Source organism: Lissotriton helveticus, chromosome 9, assembly GCF_964261635.1.
Source record: "Lissotriton helveticus chromosome 9, aLisHel1.1, whole genome shotgun sequence".
Lineage (NCBI taxonomy): Eukaryota > Metazoa > Chordata > Amphibia > Caudata > Salamandridae > Lissotriton > Lissotriton helveticus.
Window position 1 is genome coordinate 685,369,343 of NC_136070.1, and position 20,425 is coordinate 685,389,767.

A 20,425-nucleotide genomic window follows, 5' to 3' on the forward strand; every position below is an offset into this window, starting at 1 on the left:
AGCTAGAAGCTGGAGTGCAAAAAGCACAAGAGCATGAGAGCCATAGACTGATCACTACGAGATCAGGAGATACCTGCAAGTAGAACAAAATGGAGATTTTAGGGCCAGAAGCATGAAAACTTCAATCGAAGCCTGCAAATAAGGAGTGCCAGAGACATATAGAGGCACGTGGTAACTAGCTCCGTACCAAAATAAAGGACTGAGGGCACAACTGCCTAACTCAAGGGAAAATTGTGCACTGAAGGATACCCCAGTCGAGCCTCTGCGAGGAGACTACATGTGGCAGGTCGGACAGGTATATGAGCCGGGGGAGCCCGGATACTGAAGCGTGCCCGTACCCCGCTGCCTGAACCCAGAGGGTAAACCGATGATAAACTGTCACGAGCTTGAGGGCCAGTGGGGAAAATGGAGAAACCGCAAACTCGCCTCACATTTGAGGCAAAATGGTACGCAAAAACACACCCTCACGCACTGTCTGACTCGGAGCAGGAACCCCCTTCTCAGGGAGCCACGGCGCAGGAAGCTACGCTACTAGCAATTCAGCAAAGTCTGAAATTAACTGATGGGACAATGGATGCATTAAATATACGCATAGACAATATGGCAGCTAAACTGGTCAAACAGCGTGCTAGAATCGGTGGTGTAGAGCAGCGCTTGTCAGCAACAGAAGATGGCCTACAAACTGTAACCACAAAATACCTGAACATGGAAAAAGGGCTAGCTGTAATACAGGCCAAAAATGAAGATTTAGAGGTGTGATCACGCTGCAATAACCTACGCATCACCGGACTACTGGAATCACCGAATACTGGCAGGATGGAGCGGTATGGCAAAAAAATGCTATGAGAAATCTTTGGAGCTGAGCAACTGTCTACTGTCATGATTGTTCAGAGGGTGCATAGAACACTAATGGCGTGCCCACCCCCGGGTGAGCCCCCGTACCCCATAGCGGCCAAATTGCTAAACTACTGAGACCATGACTCCATATTAAGGCTGGCAAAAGAGAAGCAAACTATACAATATCAAGAAAATAGCATTGCCTTTTTCCCAGATTTCGCAGCGACAGTCCAGACAGCACGTAAAGAATTTATGGCGGTGAAAAATAAGCTGCATGCAGAGAATATACCTCATGCTATACTGTACCCGGCGCATCTGCATATAGAGTTTGGGGATAAACAAAAAATTTTTACAACTCCCAAAGCGGCAATGGATTATATTAAAATGCAAGCAAGCAAATGCAGCAAATGGAAAGAGCCGGGGATTGAAGATGAAACAAGCAGTATATAAGGACACGAGGTCACACCACACTTGGATTTGTGATAAAGGGAACACTGGTCGGATGCTGACCTCGATCAGAGAAGATGACTTTTCGACAGACTAACACATGCAATAAGGCGCCGGGAGGACCCAAGCGCTCCTGCCCTGAAAAGACAGTAATATGCTAAAGGAGGCTAAATATATCCTTTATGCATGTCGGAATGAATAAAAAGAGCAAGCGGAAGGGGATTAAAGATGTCCCTTTAGATGACGCTCGGTATTTGTGCAGTGTAAATACTGGAACTCGGCCACCTCCAACCACCAGGAGGGGAACATGGTCTCTAGCGAACCGCAGAGGGTGCACCTCGACTGTTTATGAGAAATTGTTGGTCTGTTTAGGGTAAAAGGGATAGCTTTAGTATGACTGGGGTGATGATGTGGTTGGGAGGAGGGGGAAGGGTTTGTAGTTGTTTGTTGCAGGGGCCGTACGACATTACACTAAACTGTGGTGCCTCTCTCTCCACTGGCCGACACACCAGCCCAAATCTAACGAAAGCAAAACTAACTATGGGGACGCGACAATTGAGCCAAGTTAGACTTTTAACTTGGAACGTGCGAGTCCTCAACAACCCAAAGAAAACCAGAAACGTCCTGGTGTACCTTCGTAACAAGATACAAATAGCACTACAGCACGAGACGCACCTGGTGAGATCGGTGGAGCTCAAAATAGGGGCTAGATGGGCAGAAGAGAGAGTGGCTTCATCCTACTCATTGTACTCTGGAGGAGTAATATTGCTTATAAAGAGGGGCACTCCCTTTGCACTCATGCACTCAGAAACAGATGATCATGAGAGATTTGTTATAATTCAGGGATGCCTGGGAGGCACTAGAGTGATGATCGCAAATACATATAACCCCAATGTTGACGAGACGGAATTCTATGCAAAGATTTGGTTGCGCCTAAATACCCTACATGTGGAGGTGCTGCTGTGAGGGGGATCTCAACATGTACATCGATCTGACCTAGACAGATCGGCCACAACAGACTGGCAGGGAAAGCTGGCAGGGAAAGCAGGCAGCCAAGGTAGTATGAGATAACATGGATGACTTTGGGGTGGTGGATGTGTGGAGGACATATAACCCAGGCACAAGGGACACACATATTGGCAGTTCATAGCACACGGTCCCGCCTAGATTATTGGTTAGTGTCGCAGGAAGTGTGCACATGGACAGTGGAGGAGACTCACATGGCTATAACATTGTCGGACCATGCCCCAGTTTTATTAGGACTTCGAATTCCCACACGCACGTGTCAACCATTCCAGTGGCGGTTGCAGGCCTCGTCCTTGCTGGACCTGGTGTTCAGAGACAGCATAGGAGAGCCAATTGTTTGATACTTCCAAGAAAATATGGGATCTGTGGCGGAGGCAGTGACCTTGTGGGAGCCTTTTAAAGCTACTAAACGTGGTGAATGGGGGTGCAGGCAGGGGTCTTGAAGTTGTTACGCACGTGGCTGGAAAGCATAGAAGGCACACTGAAAACACTAGAACAACGGTATGCGGGGAACCCAAACCACAGCCTGTTAGCGGAAATGAGAGAATACCACACAGAACATGCAGCACAGCTGAGCAAGAAGTGCTGCATATGGCTAGGAGATGGAAAGCACGATCATATGGGGAGGGCGGGAGGCCGGGTCATGCCTTAGTTTCAAAACTAGCGAAACCCAAATCGCAAACACATGTTATGGAAATAGAGACTGCAGACGGAGATAGGTGTTATGACACCCAGACCATCCTGTCAAAATTTGTGGAGTTTTATGGCCAGCTGTACTGGCCACATGAGCAGCAAGAGAGGAGGACACTGCTACATATCTTGAGGATATAGCACTAGCATGGCTCTCATCAGGAGAGAGAGAGTTTCTGGTGCAGCCAATTACAACAGAAGAAGTGGCAGATGCTATACGTACCTTACCAAATTGGAAGGCATGCAGCGGGGACGGCCTCCCCAGTAAATTTTATCAAGTATATGCCAGCACCTTCATACCACACCTGCATGCTATGTATGTTGAACCACATTGCAAACAAATTTTGCCACCAAACCTTCATGAAGCTCTTATAATAGAGCTGTTAAACCAGATAAGGCCCCGGACAGGTGTGATTCATACAGACCACTATCACTCATAAATGTGGACACAAACATACTGGTAAAAATACTGGCTACGCGTCTGCAACCACTGTGGCCCAATTTGGTACTACCAGCCCAGTTGGGTTTTGTGCCCGCCCACTGAACAACATATAATTTGTGTACTTTGTTGGCCGTCCTGCATCAACTGGGTCCAAAGCTTAAAGCGGCAACGGTACTTCTGGATGCGGTGAAGGCTTTTGATTCAATACAATGGGAATTTATGTTTACGGTGCTCCGCCACATGGGGATGCCGTTGAGGATCCTGCAGTGGATCTGCCTGTTCTATAACAAACCGGTAGCAAGGATACGGATGAATGGTGGGATTTCAGACCCAATTGTCATTCACTGGGGACGAGGAAGGGCTGCCCCCTCTCGCCAATTTTATTTGTGCTTGCATTAAAGCCTTTGGTGAGTGATATGACAGTGGCATGCGGACGCAGCTCTGCGGTTCCACCAATGTCCATTGGCCATCTCCCTCTATGCGGATGACATGGGTCTATATGTATGCGATCCGGAAACGTATCTGGCACTGCTCATGCGCTACTACATACTGTATGAGTGGTGCGCAGGGCTAAGCATAAATTGCAAAAAATCATTGGTGTTCCCTTTTACAGAAGTCACGGAACTGCATTTACTAGAATATCCTCTGGAGTGGAGCCTGGAGCCAGTTAAGTACCTGGCAGTGTGGGAACATAGAGTCCCAGAGACGGTGATAAAACTAATTTATGGGAGGGCAATCACTAAACTGACAGAACAAGTGGGCAGATGGATACGTTTGCCTCTCTCACTGGCTAACAGAATAGCGATCAAGAAAATGGTTGTACTGCCCCGGTTTCTGTACATGTTTACCAACTTTCCCATAGCACTGACCTTCGATTTTTTTAAACCCCTAAAACACACATAATCACCTAGCGTGGGCGGGCAAACAGTCTAGGCACAGTGGGCAACTCTGACAAAACCATACGAACAGAGGGGGTTTGGGGACCCAGATATGTATTTGTATTACCTCTGTGCACGAGCACAGTTCGCACACCACTGACATTTCCTTACACAAGATCTGCCACACCTGGCAGTAGAAAGCGGTGATGCACACCAGACACCTCTTATGGCAGTGTTGCTATATGAGCGACCAGAGATCACCAGACTAGAAATCCATATCAATCAATATAATTGTAACACATCTAAAGCCTTGCGGGCACTGTGCGATAGGGTGAAAAAGACACCAATGTATGCAGCGGTGCTGCCGTTGCAATTCCATCCGGACACATAAGCGGCCCAAGAACCAAAGCCACTAGATATTGTAGGGAAGGCAGGGTTGGACACGCGGGGTACCTTTTCAGGGGTGGGGCGTTTTTGACACTAGACAAATTTGGTACTGCACAGTCCCTGACACCTCTGATGCAGTAACGGCTGGTGACATTTGAAAGTGGTAAGGCGTACAACTATTTTCATACTGCACCCCAGCGAGCGAGCGCAGCGAGCGAGCCGTAAAAACCTAGGGAGGGTTCAGGGGGGTTCCCCCCTCGAGAAAATTTTGAAAAAAGAGTGGACAAATGCTGCATTTTCAAGCAAATTTGAGAAAGCCGGAAGGTTAATAAAGTAATGGTGAAAGTGCAGTTATTACATTAATAAAGATTCCTCCCAAAGACATGTCCAGTACAGAGCTACATGTGGGCAGGCTATTCAGCATAAACTTCAGAGGAACCCCCAAGACTTACTGAGGAATTTCCACTACTGTAACTTAGAATGACAGGACCACCTATGCTTGTTAGCATCACCGACTGTGCTTGCTTACCTTGTGACACTGCATTTGAGCACAGAATTTTTTTTTTACTTTGCTTTCTCGCTGGTGCGAGAAAAAGCATCAGATCAAGTGCATTCATTTAAAGTTTGATGCATTTCCACCTTTCTCTGCCTGGCATAGCATTCCCCTAATGGCCCACCAACTCTCTCTGGAGAAGCAAATAGCCGTCAGCGTCAGAAGACGTCAGAAGACTGACTGTCATGTGAACAGTATACAGTTGCAACACCAATCAGTGTCTCCTTTGAAAAACGATGTATGCCACAATTCAGAACTGCCTTACCTATGCACAGAAAAAGTTGAATGGCACCAGATCTCGAGGTACATGGTGTTACCCCTTTACAGAGCCAGCCGGAAGAAACCAAAATGTCACTCGATAATACAGTAAACAATATTTAGGCATGCTTGCCATGTGACCATTCATATATACACCCAGTAAAAGAAGGCAGCAGGGTCTTAATGTACAGCACCTACGACCTCCAAACCAGCAAGCACTAAACCAACTTTCATTACCATCTGGACTCTGTGTAAAATAATGGCCTAATGTCACACAGCAGAGATTCTCTGACATTGTTTTTTGTTTAAAATAATAATTTCCCCTGTTTTCCCCCCTCTGATTCTCACACCACGACCGACCCAGACAGCTACAGAACAGGAACAGAAATTAAAAAAAAAACATTGTCTCATTAATCAAACAAAAAACTAAATTCCACTGTGCGATTTTAAAAAAAATACAACATACACACATGGTGAAACATTTGTTAGATTCTAAAGAAAGCCAAATCATGGTACGCATATTCATTGAGAACAAAGCAAAGCATGAATCAAAGGGGCAAGGCACGGACTCGTGCGTCTGAGACACTTTCAACAACTTGGTGTTACACCATGCCAGCGCTGTCTGGTGTCTGCACAACCAGAGAGACGGCAGGCCTACTTTCTATTCCGCACCATGACTGCTGCTGCAGCAGGGCACATTAAACATGGAGTTCCGACTAATTCCATACACTGGATGCAGGTAAAGTGCTCTTTTTGCATTATTGAGAACCTGGGCCACGAGCTGGAAACAGCGGAGTATATAGAGCCCCTAGGTGTGAAGCTGGTGTCTGGTGCACAGAAGTGAAACCTGCATGGGGTTTATATAGGTGGGGGCTATATATATTATAATTCCGATTTTTTGAGTTGCGCACTCATCTACTGAGCCACATGACAAGGATTGAAATCTATGAACTGCAGAGCACGCACACAGCTCTGGAGAATACACATCAACCCTGTATGAAATTACAGCCTCTCTCACCTGCAGGTTACACAACCAGCAGGCTACAGACTGCGGAAACTGGACTTAGTTAATATAGGGAATTTGGCGGCGCAGAGCAGTTTTCAAAATGCAATAAATGTGCCTACGTCAGGTTTTATCTTGAACGCCAACAGTGACAAACATGGCTGTTATCATCTCGGCCGAGAGCTAATGTTAGTGTCAGCGCAGCTGGGATGCGAGACCGTCACACTTATTGTGTCATTATGCTTTAAATAATCTTCCACTACACCGTGCCTTCTCTTGTTCATGGTATTTGTTTCTCATCTCCTGTTTCTCACAGGCACTTTCACTTTCTCCTCTTTTTTTCCCTAATACACATACAAACGCAAGGAGGGAAGTATTTCAGGAACACAGGTGCCTAGTGTTTTATAAAGATTTCGAATGTAAGCACACTGGACGCAGTGTAATCCCAGCCTCTGTGGCCTACCTGTTCAAAATGCTGAAAGCCGCCATTAGTACAAACACACACCGTTGTGTATTAAAACGCAATTTTTATAGTTGTTGTTGGTCTGTTTTATGACCAATCTATGCAATGTTAACTACCTGAACAATGTTAAGCCATACGATTGTTCTCTCCCTGTTTCAGGGAAGGCATAGAGTTTAATATTGTTTTTTTTTTTTTTAACTCTTTATTAGCAACTGCATATCATCACAGTATACATCAATACATGCTATCCGCAAGCAGTCTTTTCTGTTAACTCCCGCAACTAGTAATTCCAGACCTTCAACTTGCATCTGTACGCGCTTGTTACCAACAGATCGTATAATTCGTGCACATTCTTAAGTCTTAAAACAATATATTTCGCGCATCTCCATTACAATGCCACTGACATTACTGTGCATTCGGCGTAGATGTGTACCAATATCCCATGATCTTTTCGGTCTGATCTTTCCCCTCCCACCCCCTCCCACCACCCCTTTTCCGTACGTCTCCTGGTCCATTCAAGTACCTGGTATATCGACCATGGCCGCAATCATCAGTTTCTCAATTAGTGTAGTCCTGCCCAGCTGCCCAACCTGTACTCTATCCGGGCTGGGTCGCTTCACAACTAACCCACCTCGCTCCCTGCCCTGTCACTCCTAGGGGTCACCTGCATGAATCGGCTCCTGCTCTCCCTCCATTTCCTCTACCTCCAGGAGCATCTGCTCCCACTCCTGCGCAATCGGGTATTTCCGTTGCCCTCCCTCTTCCTCCCTACGCATAACCATTCCCTCTGCTCTGCCCCATCTGAGTAAGTCAGTACGCCACACCGCTAGGTCGGGAGACCTGGCAGATTTCCACCTCATGGTTAGTACCCTGATCGCCAACAACAATGATAAGTCTAGGAACTTCACCTGGGCCTTGTGGTGTTTAGGGCGTTTCCGGTGCCCTATCAGGCATGGTAATGCCTCTTTCGGGACCGGGAGGGCCGTGATTGTACTAAGGGCCTGGCATATCCCTTCCCAGTAGCCCCGCAGACGTGGGCACGCCCACAGCATATGGAGAAGGCCAGCCTCGTCAGCTCCGCACCTAGGGCAGCAGTGGGGGGAGTCTGGAAACATTTTATGTATTCTGTGGGGGGTAAGATATGCCCTGTGCAACACCATGGCTTGTATGAACTTAAACTTAACGTTCCGAGACACCTTTCTAGGGTGTTCTAGGACACCCTTCCACGCTCCCTCCGTTAGCACCTCGCCAGTGTCTAACATCCAGGATTCCCGGAGTGAGTTAAGGGATATTGCAGCGTGTTCCCTAACCCCAGTCTAGAGCCAGTGTACCAGTCGTCCCCCATTACCCATATAATAAAGAAGGTGAACTAGTTCGTGCTGTGGAGGTTTAACTCGCTGTGGGGCCCAGTTAGTTCGTACATAATGTAACAGTGTGGCGTGTAGGATGTAGAGCCTCGGGGGTGCCCCCGTGACGCGCAGAAAGGAGTCATGATCCAATAGTGTGTCGTCCCCAAAAAGATCCCCCACCGTGTCTACCCCTGTATCTGTCCAGGGTTGCAGTCTGTTTCGTGTCAGTCGTCCTTGCGGCGTCGGCACGCCCAGCAAAGGTATGTTGTCAGCGTAGGGCGAGGCCTCTGACGTGTACGCCAGTGCTTTCCTCCAGCACAGTAGAGCAGTACGTAGTAGTGGGTGGCAGTCCCGGGGAATCCTGGCTCCAGGCAGGAGCAGAGAGTGTAATTCGCCCCGTGCCAGTCTGTCAGACGTGAGGTCAATCTCGTGTAGATCCCTACCTGCAATCCATCTCGCCAGCCACTGAAGCTGGCTCGCATAGTAGTACCCCCGGAAGTCCGGCACCCCCAGACCTCCCCGTTTGGTACTCAGTTGCAGTTTCCGGAGACTAATTCTCCTCCTTCCGGACCCCCAAACCAGCGTGGTTAGGAGCGTATTCAGCGTATTAAAGTCTTGTCGAGGGATAAGAACTGGTAGGTTGACAAAATAGTATAGTATACGAGGGAGCATCACCATCCTAGAGACGGCTATTCTACCCATGACTGTTAGGGGTAGCGACGTCCAGAGTTTAATATTGTTAAAGTGGATTTTAAGGTTGTGTTCCTTGTAAATATTGACATATAAACACTGTTGTATCCAGTTAATCGTTGGCTGCATTTCTCTAGCAATGCAATGCACCGTTACACACATCACTGGTGTCTTTCTGTAGCTGTTTCAATTGCCTTTTTACAACCTGCACTTTGGATAATTTTGGGCAGAATGTCCGCGGTCATGTGGTGCTATACGTGGATGTCTCCACATAATAGACCAAAAAGCTTGTTTTTTCGATATTTAAGGCTCAGGGCAGAAATGCGATCCAACACAGGTAATCCTGCAGTGTTGGTCACATCTATCAAGCAGGGCTTCAATAATTCAGATCCTTATCAGGTGTTCCCGCTCGCTGGTCTCGGCCTGTGCTGCTCAGTTACAGTGTGATGGCTACGTACATTGTACACACTCCCAGAGCCTGTCGTGTGCCAGCATGCTTTCATTCCACTCTATAAACGAGGTATTGGCAACCCAAGGGCAAAAAGCACTTGCGTTCATTATATGCCTCGATGTTATCTAAAATATGCACAGAGGAGCACTGAAGCAGTGACGCCTGTGTTGTGTCATGCTGCTGTGGTTCGCAATACTCGCAGGGGGAAGGGTAGCGCGGGGAGAGGGTTGGTGGGGGGTGTAAATATAAAGTTTTAAAAAACTTACCTGCCGGGTCGCGCCGCTCTGCTGTCTGCTCCTGAGCCCGCATTGGCAAAATGGCGCCTTGCTTCACGGTCTTCTGTTCTGCGTGCGTAAGTGGCTGGTGGCAACCCCTCTCAGCCAATCCAGATGCTGCTCCAGCAGTGCCAGGATTGGCTCGGGCAGGGACGGTCCCCGCCCATAGGAGACCGGGGCTGTGGCCACTGACCAGTAGCAGCCCTTGCTCTCTCTCCAAATGTGCAGCAGCAGCACTGCAAACTAGTACTAGTGCGCATGTTTGGGCTGGTCAGATAAATGACCAGCCCAAACCCGAACATGCGCACTGGGCCTGCCTGCTGTCAGTGTGTGTCAGTCAAACTCAAGCACTACATAAACCCAACCCTGAGTCCCACCCCCTTCAGCGTCGTCCTGACTGACAGACTCGGGTGTGGATTTCGAGCTAGGTGAGGACGGTGAAGTAAGTGACCTGACGAGGAAATGTGGCCATGCTGTCCATGTGGCATTAGTGGGGCAACGCCCCAACGCCCCCAATGGACGCACCACCACTGCTCTGATGGTGTTTATGTTTTGTAAAGCGCATGGCTACCCAAAGGCTTCCCCGCACTGGTGAGTACTGTGCTGAGAGTAGGGCCTCTGGTACATTAACGGGGAAAAAGCCATGTCTTAAGTTTCTTCCTGAAGGAAAGTTCATTTCCCAGTGCTGTGAGACTGGGCGGAAGATCGTTCCACAACTTCTGAACTATGTGTGCAAACGATTTTCCTCCCCATCTCATCCTTTTTACCCTGGTTGTACTGAGGAAATGAAGATTTGAGCTGTCTAGTTGGAACATAAGTGGTTACCAACTCTCTGAGCTTTACTGGGCCCTTGTTATCTATGGCCCTATGAGCAATACAGAGGGATTTAAACGTAATCCTTGCCTCAATTGGGAGCCTATGTAGCTGTTTGAGGGGTTCTCATGTGGACACATAACTAGGAACCTTTAGTAGGAGCCTTGCTGCCGCATTTTCCACAGTCTGAAGTCTCTTTATTACGTATTTGGGTGCCACCACAAAAAGTGAGTTGCCATAATCCAGACGGGAAACTATGAGAGATTGAATGAGCATTTTCCTTAGATGTTCTGGGATTAATACCAGTATCTTCCTGAGCATTCGGAGTAAAGAGAAACAGATGCCAGACAGTTTATTTGCTTGGTGGTCCATTACTAGCAAATTGTCCAACCAGATTCTCAAATTTTTTATCACAGGTTTGGGAACAGGGGGGGGGAGCATGTCAACAGGCCAGTTGGTCAGAGATCTGTGTATGGCCTGGTTTCCAAGGATCATTAATTCTGTCTTATCACCATCCAGATTTTGGGGGCAGATTGACATCCAGCGGTGCAGTTAATCCAAACAGGGTGCCAAATGTTTATTTCCTAAATTAGGACCTTCTGTAAGAGAAACAACCAGCTGGGTGTCATCCACATAGGAGACAGCTGACAGGTTAAAGTCCTGCACTAAGGTGGCAAGCTGGTGCACATATATTTTGAACAACGTGGGGCTGAGAGACGATCCCTTAGGGATACCACAAATCGTTGGAAAGCTGTCAGAGAGGCAGTCTTTGTCCATGACTTGGTAGGATCTGTTTTCCAGAGAAGAGGTGAGCCAATCTAATGTTATGCTCTGAATTCCCACCTTACCAAGTCTATCTCTTAGGATCTTGTGAGCCACTGTGTTGAAGGCCGCACTTAAATCCAGTAGTAGAATGGCGGCTAAGCCTCCGTTATTGATTATAGCTTTGAGCTCCTCTGTGACCACCAGAAGTGCTGCTTTCGTGCTATGGTGGGTACGGAAGCCCTTCTGGGTTGGATGAAGAATGTTGTTATTTTCCAGAAAATTTGCTAATGGTGTATACATACATTAGAGTCAGTGCAGCGCTAAGTTCGTAAAATCCTCAGTTCCTAGAAGAGATGGGTACACTAGAAGCGCTACAGATGATGCTAACTAACAGCTCGCGTAAACACCTGGTGACACAACTCTACCGTGCCTCTTGGTGACAAGCGAAGGAGGACCTAGGAGCTTCTCTCAACAGGTGGAATGAAGTGCTAGACTTGCCCCTGTCACAGGAGAATTGGGAGGCCTGCTGCACACTCACGGGAAAGCTCACTGATAATTGCAATCTTAGAATAATACATTTTAAATACGTACAACAACTTTATCACACACCACTGAAATTATATAAAATTGGTCTCCATGCCGACGCTAGGTCACGGGTACTCATAGTACAACCTGCGGACTGCCAGCGGCCCGGCAAGCCTTCCTTGGCGGCCCCTGGACTTTGCAGACAATTGTACCTGTGTTTTTATTTTTTTAAAGAGTGTCAGCAAACACTGCCGGTTGCAGCATCGCGGACTCCAAGAGACTCTGCTCTATGGGGGCCGGGTGAATCCAGCAATAGTCAGAGTGGAGCTGCAGGGGCGCTACGAAGAGGTGAAATACAGCAAAGCCTCATTAACATGTAAATGGTCTTTTAAAGACCTGTGAAGTACTCGGGTGCAGCTGTGTGTGTGACCAGGAAGCTGTCTCAGCCCCGGCTGACACACATGCGGGGTGAGGTGATAGAGGGTGACAGAGTACAGCAGGGAGTGAGAGCCGGGTGAGGTGACGGAGGGCAGCAGGGAGTGAGAACCAGGTGAGGTGTCGGAAGGCAGCAGGGAGTGAGAGCCGGGTGAGATGGCAGAGGGTGCCAGAGGGCAGCAGGGAGTAAGAGCCGGGTGAAGTGAGACAGATAGAGACAGAAAGAGGCAGAGACAGATAGAGACAGAGACAGGTAAAGACATATAGAGCTAGAGCCAGATAGAGGCAGAGACAGATAGAGACAGGGGCAGACAGAGCTAGATAGAGGCAGAGACAGTGACCGAAAGAGACAGATAGAAGCAGAGCCAGATAGAGGTAGAGAGAGACAGAGACAGACAGCGATAGAGAGAGAGAGACAGAGACAGAGAGACACAGAGATAGAGGCAGGAACAAATAGAGGTAGAGACAGACAGAGATAGCGACAGAGAGAGATAGAGACAGAGACAGACAGAGACAGGGACAGACAGAGAAAGATAGAGGCGGAGACAGGGACAGGTGCAGACAGATAGAGGCAGAGACAGACCGAGACAGAGAGATGGAGAGGGAGACGAAGGGAGACAGAGACAGGGACAGACAGAGACAGGGACAGACAGAGACAGACAGAGGCAGAGACAGGGACAGACAGATAGAGGCAGAGACAGAGACATACAGAGAGGCAGAGAGATGGAGAGGGAGACGGAGTGGGAGATGGAGAGTGTGACGGAGGGAAACAGAGGGAAAGAGAGGGAAAGAGAGAGAGGGAGAGAGAGGGGGGGAGAGGGAGGGAGAGGAAGACAGAGGGTGACAGTGGGATAGAGAGGGAGGGAGAGAGAGGGAGACAGACAGAAGGAGACAGGGAGGGAGGAGGGCGACAAAGGGAGGGAGACAGAGGGAGGAAGACAGATAGAGGGAGACAAAGAGAGGGAGACAGAGAGAGAGGGAGACAGAGGGAGACGGAGTGAGGGAGAGGGGGACAGAGAGAGGGAGACAAAGAGAGGGAGACAGACAGAGGGAGACAGAGGGAGGGAGACAGAAGGAGGGAGACAGAGAGAGACAGAGGGAGACAAACAGAGAGGGAGACAGACAGAGAGGGAGACAGACAAAGGGAGACAGAGGGAGGGAGACAGAGAGAGACAGGGGGAGACAGAGGGAGACAGACAGAGAGGGAGACAGAGAGAGAGGGAGACAGAGGGACATAGAGGAAGGTGGTCAGGGAGAGACAGAGGGAGGGAGAGGGAGACAGAGAGATGGAGACAGAGAGAGGGAGAGGGAGGCAGACAGAGGGAGATAGAGGTAGGGAGACAGAGGGAGGGAGATAGAGGGAGGAAGACAGAGGGAGGGAGACAGAGGGAGGGAGACAGAGAGAGAGGGAGACAGAGAGGGAGACAGACAGAGGGAGAGAGAGGGAGACAGAGGGAGGGAGACAGAGGGGCGGAGACAGAGAGAGGGAGACAGACAGAGGGAGGGAGACAGACAGAGGGAGGGAGACAGACAGAGGGAAGGAGACAGACAGGGGGAGGGTGACAGAGGGAGGGAGACAGATAGAGGGAGACAGAGGGAGGGAGACAGATAGAGGGAGACAGACAGAGGGAGACAGAGGGAGGGAGAGACAGAGCGAGGGAGACAGAGAGAGAAAGGGAGGGAGACAGAGAGAGAGACAGAGAGTGAGTGAGACAGAGGGAGACAGCGAGAGAGGGATAGAGAGAGAGAGATGGAGGGAGACTGAGAGAGAGGGGGGGAGGCAGAGAGAGGGAGAGATAGAGAGGGAGGGAGGGAGGGAGACAGAGAGAGAGAGAGAGAGGAGAGAGAGAGAGAGAGATATGTGTGTATGCTGGGTCTGGTGGCTCAATAGACGTAGGCGTCCGGTGCGGGGTCCTGTGTTTAACCTCATGGTCACAGTTTTTTTGGCTGCTCTAGCCCTGCCCCCTCCCCCACTGACCCCGCCCCTAACAGTGCGCCCTCGGCCACAAACCACAATGTAAATTTGGCTCCCGAGAGAAAGTTTGTGAGTACCCATGCGCTAGATGCACAAGATGTGGAGCAATGGAAGCGGATTTTCTACACTTAGCATGGACCTGTACATCTATATATCGGTTCTTGGCACAGGTAATTCGGGTAGCGTCTGAAATGGTGGTAGAGCAAACAGACTGTACCCCACAGCTCTGTCTACTAGGAATAGCTAACACCATCCAGCCAGGAAATCATAAATTAGTAAACATCATTACACTGCTAACCAAGAGACAGATGGCTATACACTAGGGCAGAGGTCTTTAAAAGTTTTTTCCCTGAGGCCCCCAAATCAAAATATTTTAAAGTTGGGCCCCCCTTACAGAACTCTATGACAATGACTGTCGAGTTGAGTGGCAGGAATGAGCGCAGGGGGTGGGGGCTTATGAGATAATTTCATGGATACATTTTCAGTAGCCCATAATCCACAATAAATCTGAAACCTACAAAGAGCAAATTCAGCAAACCAAAACAGAAATTGGACAACAAATTCTGCTCCGTATAATCAGTGTGTTGTGTTCACCTTGCACATCTGGCGCCAATGCAACTGCACCTGTTGCACTAGTGATAGATAGCAGCGGCCATGAGTAAAATGATATCTCTTCTGTCTCTTTCACCTGTCTCCCATCAATGCCTAATAATCACTACAGTCTTGAAACAGGCTCTGTACCATTTGTTTTTTGGGTGTTCTATTCAGCGCAAACTTGGCCCAAGGGTATTGCAGCGCTCCTATACATAAGCACCAGTTACATTACACAGGGTCAGATTACTTGTTTTGTTTTTAAGCACATGGAGATTAAGTGATTTGCCAACGGGACGTTGAGTCAACATCAGGAGCCAACATAGGCTTGAACTAATGAAGCCACTTGTAGCTCTAGGAATGTTTCTTAATATTGAGAGGTAATGTGAGGGTGTCTGAAAAGTTTCAGCGCTCTGTCCATCAACTTATTGTCTTTCCTTTGTTTGCCCTAAAATGACAGGGGAAGCCCAGACGTGGGCTACTTGCTCACTTTGCCACTGGATTCATGCTATCCTGGCTAATGAGGGGTGTTACCCCGAAACCGGTCCCAGGATACTTGCTTCCGGTCCGGGGAAGACCGGGCTTGGCAGTTCGGGCTGGACTGTTCCCATGAGGAACAGGGTCAACACTGATTTGCGTATAACTGGGTCTGAGCTAGGATGACAAAGTGAGCAAAAGAACAAAGATGGATTCAACCCAGATCTAATGTGACTGGGGCAGAGTGTCTGAAAAGTTTCAGTGCTCGGTCTTTCATCTTATTTTGTTTGCACTGTGAGGGTGTCACCAGTTGATTTTTCTTAAGTGCATCTTCTTAACAAACTCTCATCAAAATGTTTCCAGATGTAGTCTGATTACTTTTTACTAAAATATATAGGTAAAAATTATGACTTACATATTTTCTATGTTTTCTGTCACAGGGTTTGATTTTTTACCACTATATATACACATGCCACTATTTCCCACTGCGTCAGCAAGGATTCAGCGTTGTGATTTTCTGGTAGGACCACTGAAATTATGCCATTCTGCGTCATTTTCTGCATAGTTATGGATTTTGCTGCATTCGTCACTTAATCAGTCATCTGCTGCATAATCTGTGAATGTTAACAAACAAAATATGTTTCTAGCTCAAACGGATTAAAAGTTATTAAAAATTTAGTGACATGTTGCCACGCAGTGGACAGCCCTTCGCAAAAGGTGATTAGACACCTTTCAGTTGCTCGTTGGTGTATTTTGGGGGTAAACTGGTACTATTGAAGTGAAATCTTTGCCCGGACAGTATTCACATGTGTACAAATGGAAACATAGTGAAATACTATCATATAATGTGCCACATTAGGTCGTATTATTTGCATTTTCTTAAAACATAATTCATTTAACCCAGACGCATTACTTTGGTCCTTTCCTGCTGCATACACCTATTGGTGCTGCTTTCTGGCCACAAACAGACATTTGCTTTGATTGCAGTAGGCAACTGAGGTTTTGTAGTAAAATTGCTTAGTTTAACTCGCGTTTATTTTCCATTTGAAGTGTGCCCATATTTTGGTATGCAGTTAATAGAAGGTTAGAAAAATAAACCTGTTACAGAATATTTTGCCCTTTTTTTGCCACATCCTTGACCCTGCCACACCAATCACTGCCCTTTCCCCAACATCCTGCCTCAGGGCATCCAGGATCACTGTTTATACTCCCTGGTAAAGCCCTTCAGCTGCTGTAGGCAAATCAAGATTGCCTGGAAACGCGTCAAAGGCAAGCGAATAAATTCGCTCCTCCAGGGCTTCCTTATTTGCAAATACTTCAAGAGCCATTTGCGCCTCCCTGGGAATGCATCCACAGACCCCCTGGGGGGCACGCCCCACAGTTTGAAGAACTCTGCACTAGGGAAAGAAGGCAGCTCCTAAGGTAGAATAATGTCTGAAGGATGCTGCATATTGTAGAGATGAGTTGAATATATATGTGGATGAATTGCAGACAACCTCAAGGCCCAAAGATGTAAGGGACACTCTCTCAGCCTATCTGCTAGCACTGCAAGATGGGAGCTCATCACCACTGCACGAATAAATAGACTGAATCATGACTGTGCTAGCAATAAAAAAGACAGATGGGGGGGTGGTGGGCTGAGGGAGGAGAGCAGATGCACTATGATGCCGGAAAATGAAAGCTGTACTGCGATATTCCTGGAGTGTTATGTAAGTTGAAAATGATAAATTACAGGCCACAGCAGCGTCGTTGTACGGGGCAGAACTGTGGGAGCATCAAAAGCCATTTAGCCTGATGAAGGTAGAACACACATTTATGAGGAATATTTTGGGTCTACCGATGAGCACTCCGTTGGTTCCTCTTCGTATGGACCTTGGGTTACTCCCCATTGAAGAGGAAGTGGCACTACGACCACTTTTGTACTGGAGACGATTATGGTCAGTCCCAGAATTAGTTTCCTATAAAAATGAATTTTGGGAGGTTTGGGCAGCATTGAATACAAAGAAAATCCCATGGCTAATCCATATTAAGGCAACTATGCTAAAGATCGGGTTGCCGGAACTCTGGGAAAGACCTGGTGTAGCCTGCCCAGCGTTAAGTAGGGCGGACTTGGTTTCCCACTACAGGTATTATAATCTATTGTCCTTGTATGCAAGTTCCTCGGTGGGTAGACTAACTATCGAGTTTCTCCAAGTTAAGGAAGGCTACATAAAGGAAGATTTTTTAGATATAGTTTACCCTGCATTAGCGAGAAAGCTCTATATACAATTTAGGATGGGTAACCTTCCGCTTAGGGTTTTTACCAGCAAATGGGACACGACTAAGGGCACCGTGTGCCCAGCTTGTAATCATAATCTCGAAAATCAAATCCATGTCCTTTTTTCCTGCCCTGCCTACCAGGTTGCAAGGAGATGTTGGGTCCTACCAATTTGTAGAAATGTAGGACTTAGAATCTGTACTCAAGCTCTTTGAGTCCTAAGATATGATACCCATCCTCCATTGTCTTCGCTGTTTCACGCTTCCTTCATGGAATGTGGCATTAACGTGGGAGTTTTTTAATAACTTGATTGTCCAGGAGGAATATACGTATTGTGTGCAAAGAACTTCCTCGATAGCTTTCTCAATGTTTAATGCAGTTTTAACTGATGAATAATTCGCTAATTTTACAGTTTGAATAATTTGTATATAGATGATCTTGATTGTTTGTAGTGTCTAATGGTATATAACCACTTTTATTTTTTTTATGTTGTATTTTTATATGTACTTTTATGGTCCTTGGTGACAGAAATAAAGTTATCGAATGGAATGGTAAGTTGAATATGCAATGTTAATAAAAGCATAAATAAAAATATTTAAAAACCCCTGGCTCATATTTATATTTTTGGTATGCAGTTAATAGAAGGTTAGAAAAATAAACCTGTTACAGAATATTTTGCCCTTTTTTTGCCACATCCTTGACCCTGCCACACCAATCACTGCCCTTTCCCCAACATCCTGCCTCAGGGCATCCAGGATCACTGTTTATACTCCCTGGTAAAGCCCTTCAGCTGCTGTAGGCAAATCAAGATTGCCTGGAAACGCGTCAAAGGCAAGCGAATAAATTCGCTCCTCCAGGGCTTCCTTATTTGCAAATACTTCAAGAGCCATTTGCGCCTCCCTGGGAATGCATCCACAGACCCCCTGGGGGGCGCCCCCCACAGTTTGAAGAACTCTGCACTAGGGAAAGAAGGCAGCTCCTAAGGTAGAATAATGTCTGAAGGATGCTGCGTATTGTAGAGATGAGTTGAATATATATGTGGAAGAATTGCAGACAACCTCAAGGCCCAAAGATGTAAGGGACCCTGTCTCAGCCTATCTGCTAGCACTGCAAGATGGGAGCTCATCACCACTGCACGAATAAATAGACTGAATCATGAGTGTGATAGCAATAAAAAAGACAGATGGGGGGGTGGTGGGCTGAGGGAGGAGAGCAGATGCACTATGATGCCGGAAAATGAAAGCTGTACTGCGATATTCCTGGAGTGTTATGTAAGTTGAAAATGATAAATTACAGGCCACAGCAGCGTCGTTGTACGGGGCAGAACTGTGGGAGCATCAAAAGCCATCTAGCCTGATGAAGGTAGAACACACATTTATGAGGAATATTTTGGGTCTACCGATGAGCACTCCGTTGGTTCCTCTTCGTATGGACCTTGGGTTACTCCCCATTGAAGAGGAAGTGGCACTACTACCACTTTTGTACTGGAGACGATTATGGTCAGTCCCAGAATTAGTTTCCTATAAAAATGAATTTTGGGAGGTTTGGGCAGCATTGAATACAAAGAAAATCCCATGGCTAATCCATATTAAGGCAACTATGCTAAAGATCGGGTTGCCGGAACTCTGGGAAAGACCTGGTGTAGCCTGCCCAGCGTTAAGTAGGGCGGACTTGGTTTCCCACTACAGGTATTATAATCTATTGTCCTTGTATGCAAGTTCCTCGGTGGGTAGACTAACTATCGAGTTTCTCCAAGTTAAGGAAGGCTACATAAAGGAAGATTTTTTAGATATAGTTTACCCTGCATTAGCGAGAAAGCTATATATACAATTTAGGATGGGTAACCTTCCGCTTAGGTTTTTTACCAGCAAATGGGACACGACTAAGGGCACCGTGTGCCCAGCTTGTAATCATAATCTCGAAAATGAAATCCATGTCCTTTTTTCCTGCCCTGCCTACCAGGTTGCAAGGAGACGTTGGGTCCTACCAATTTGTAGAAATGTAGGACTTAGAATCTGTACTCAAGCTCTTCGAGTCCTAAGATATGATACCCATCCTCCCATTGTCTTCGCTGTTTCACGCTTCCTTCATGGAATGTGGCATTAACGTGGGAGTTTTTTAATAACTTGATTGTCCAGGAGGAATATACGTATTGTATGCAAAGAACTTCCTCGATAACTTTCTCAATGTTTAATGCAGTTTTAACTGATGAATAATTCGCTAATTTTACAGTTTGAATAATTTGTATATAGATGATCTTGATTGTTTGTAGTGTCTAATGGTATATAACCACTTTTATTTTTTTTATGTTGTATTTTTATATGTACTTTTATGGTCCTTGGTGACAGAAATAAAGTTATCGAATGGAATGGTAAGTTGAATATGCAATGTTAATAAAAGCATAAATAAAAATATTTAAAAACCTCTGGCTCATATTTATATTTTTGTTTGTACATCCTGTGCTTGCTGCGTTTGATATTGTGTTCCTTTTGCCTGCATTGTTTTGATTCTATGGCCTACTATTTTTCGCCAGGAAGTTCTTTAGTCATTGTAAAATTTGTCATATATATTCATATTTTTGCTTGTACATGTGCTTGCTGTGCTTGAGATTATGTGCCTTATGCCTGTGTCGTTTTGATTCTATGGCATGCTATTTTTGTTTGTTCCATTCCAAACAGTTCTCTCATGTAACGTAACTGGTTCTATTGTACAGTGCTCTGAAACCTTCGGATAAAGTCCTCGCTTTATAAAAATGCATTAAATAAAAAAAAATGTTTTAAAAAAGGCTTGGTATTATAGGTAAAGCTGTCACCCTATTGGCTGTTATTATAACTGCTT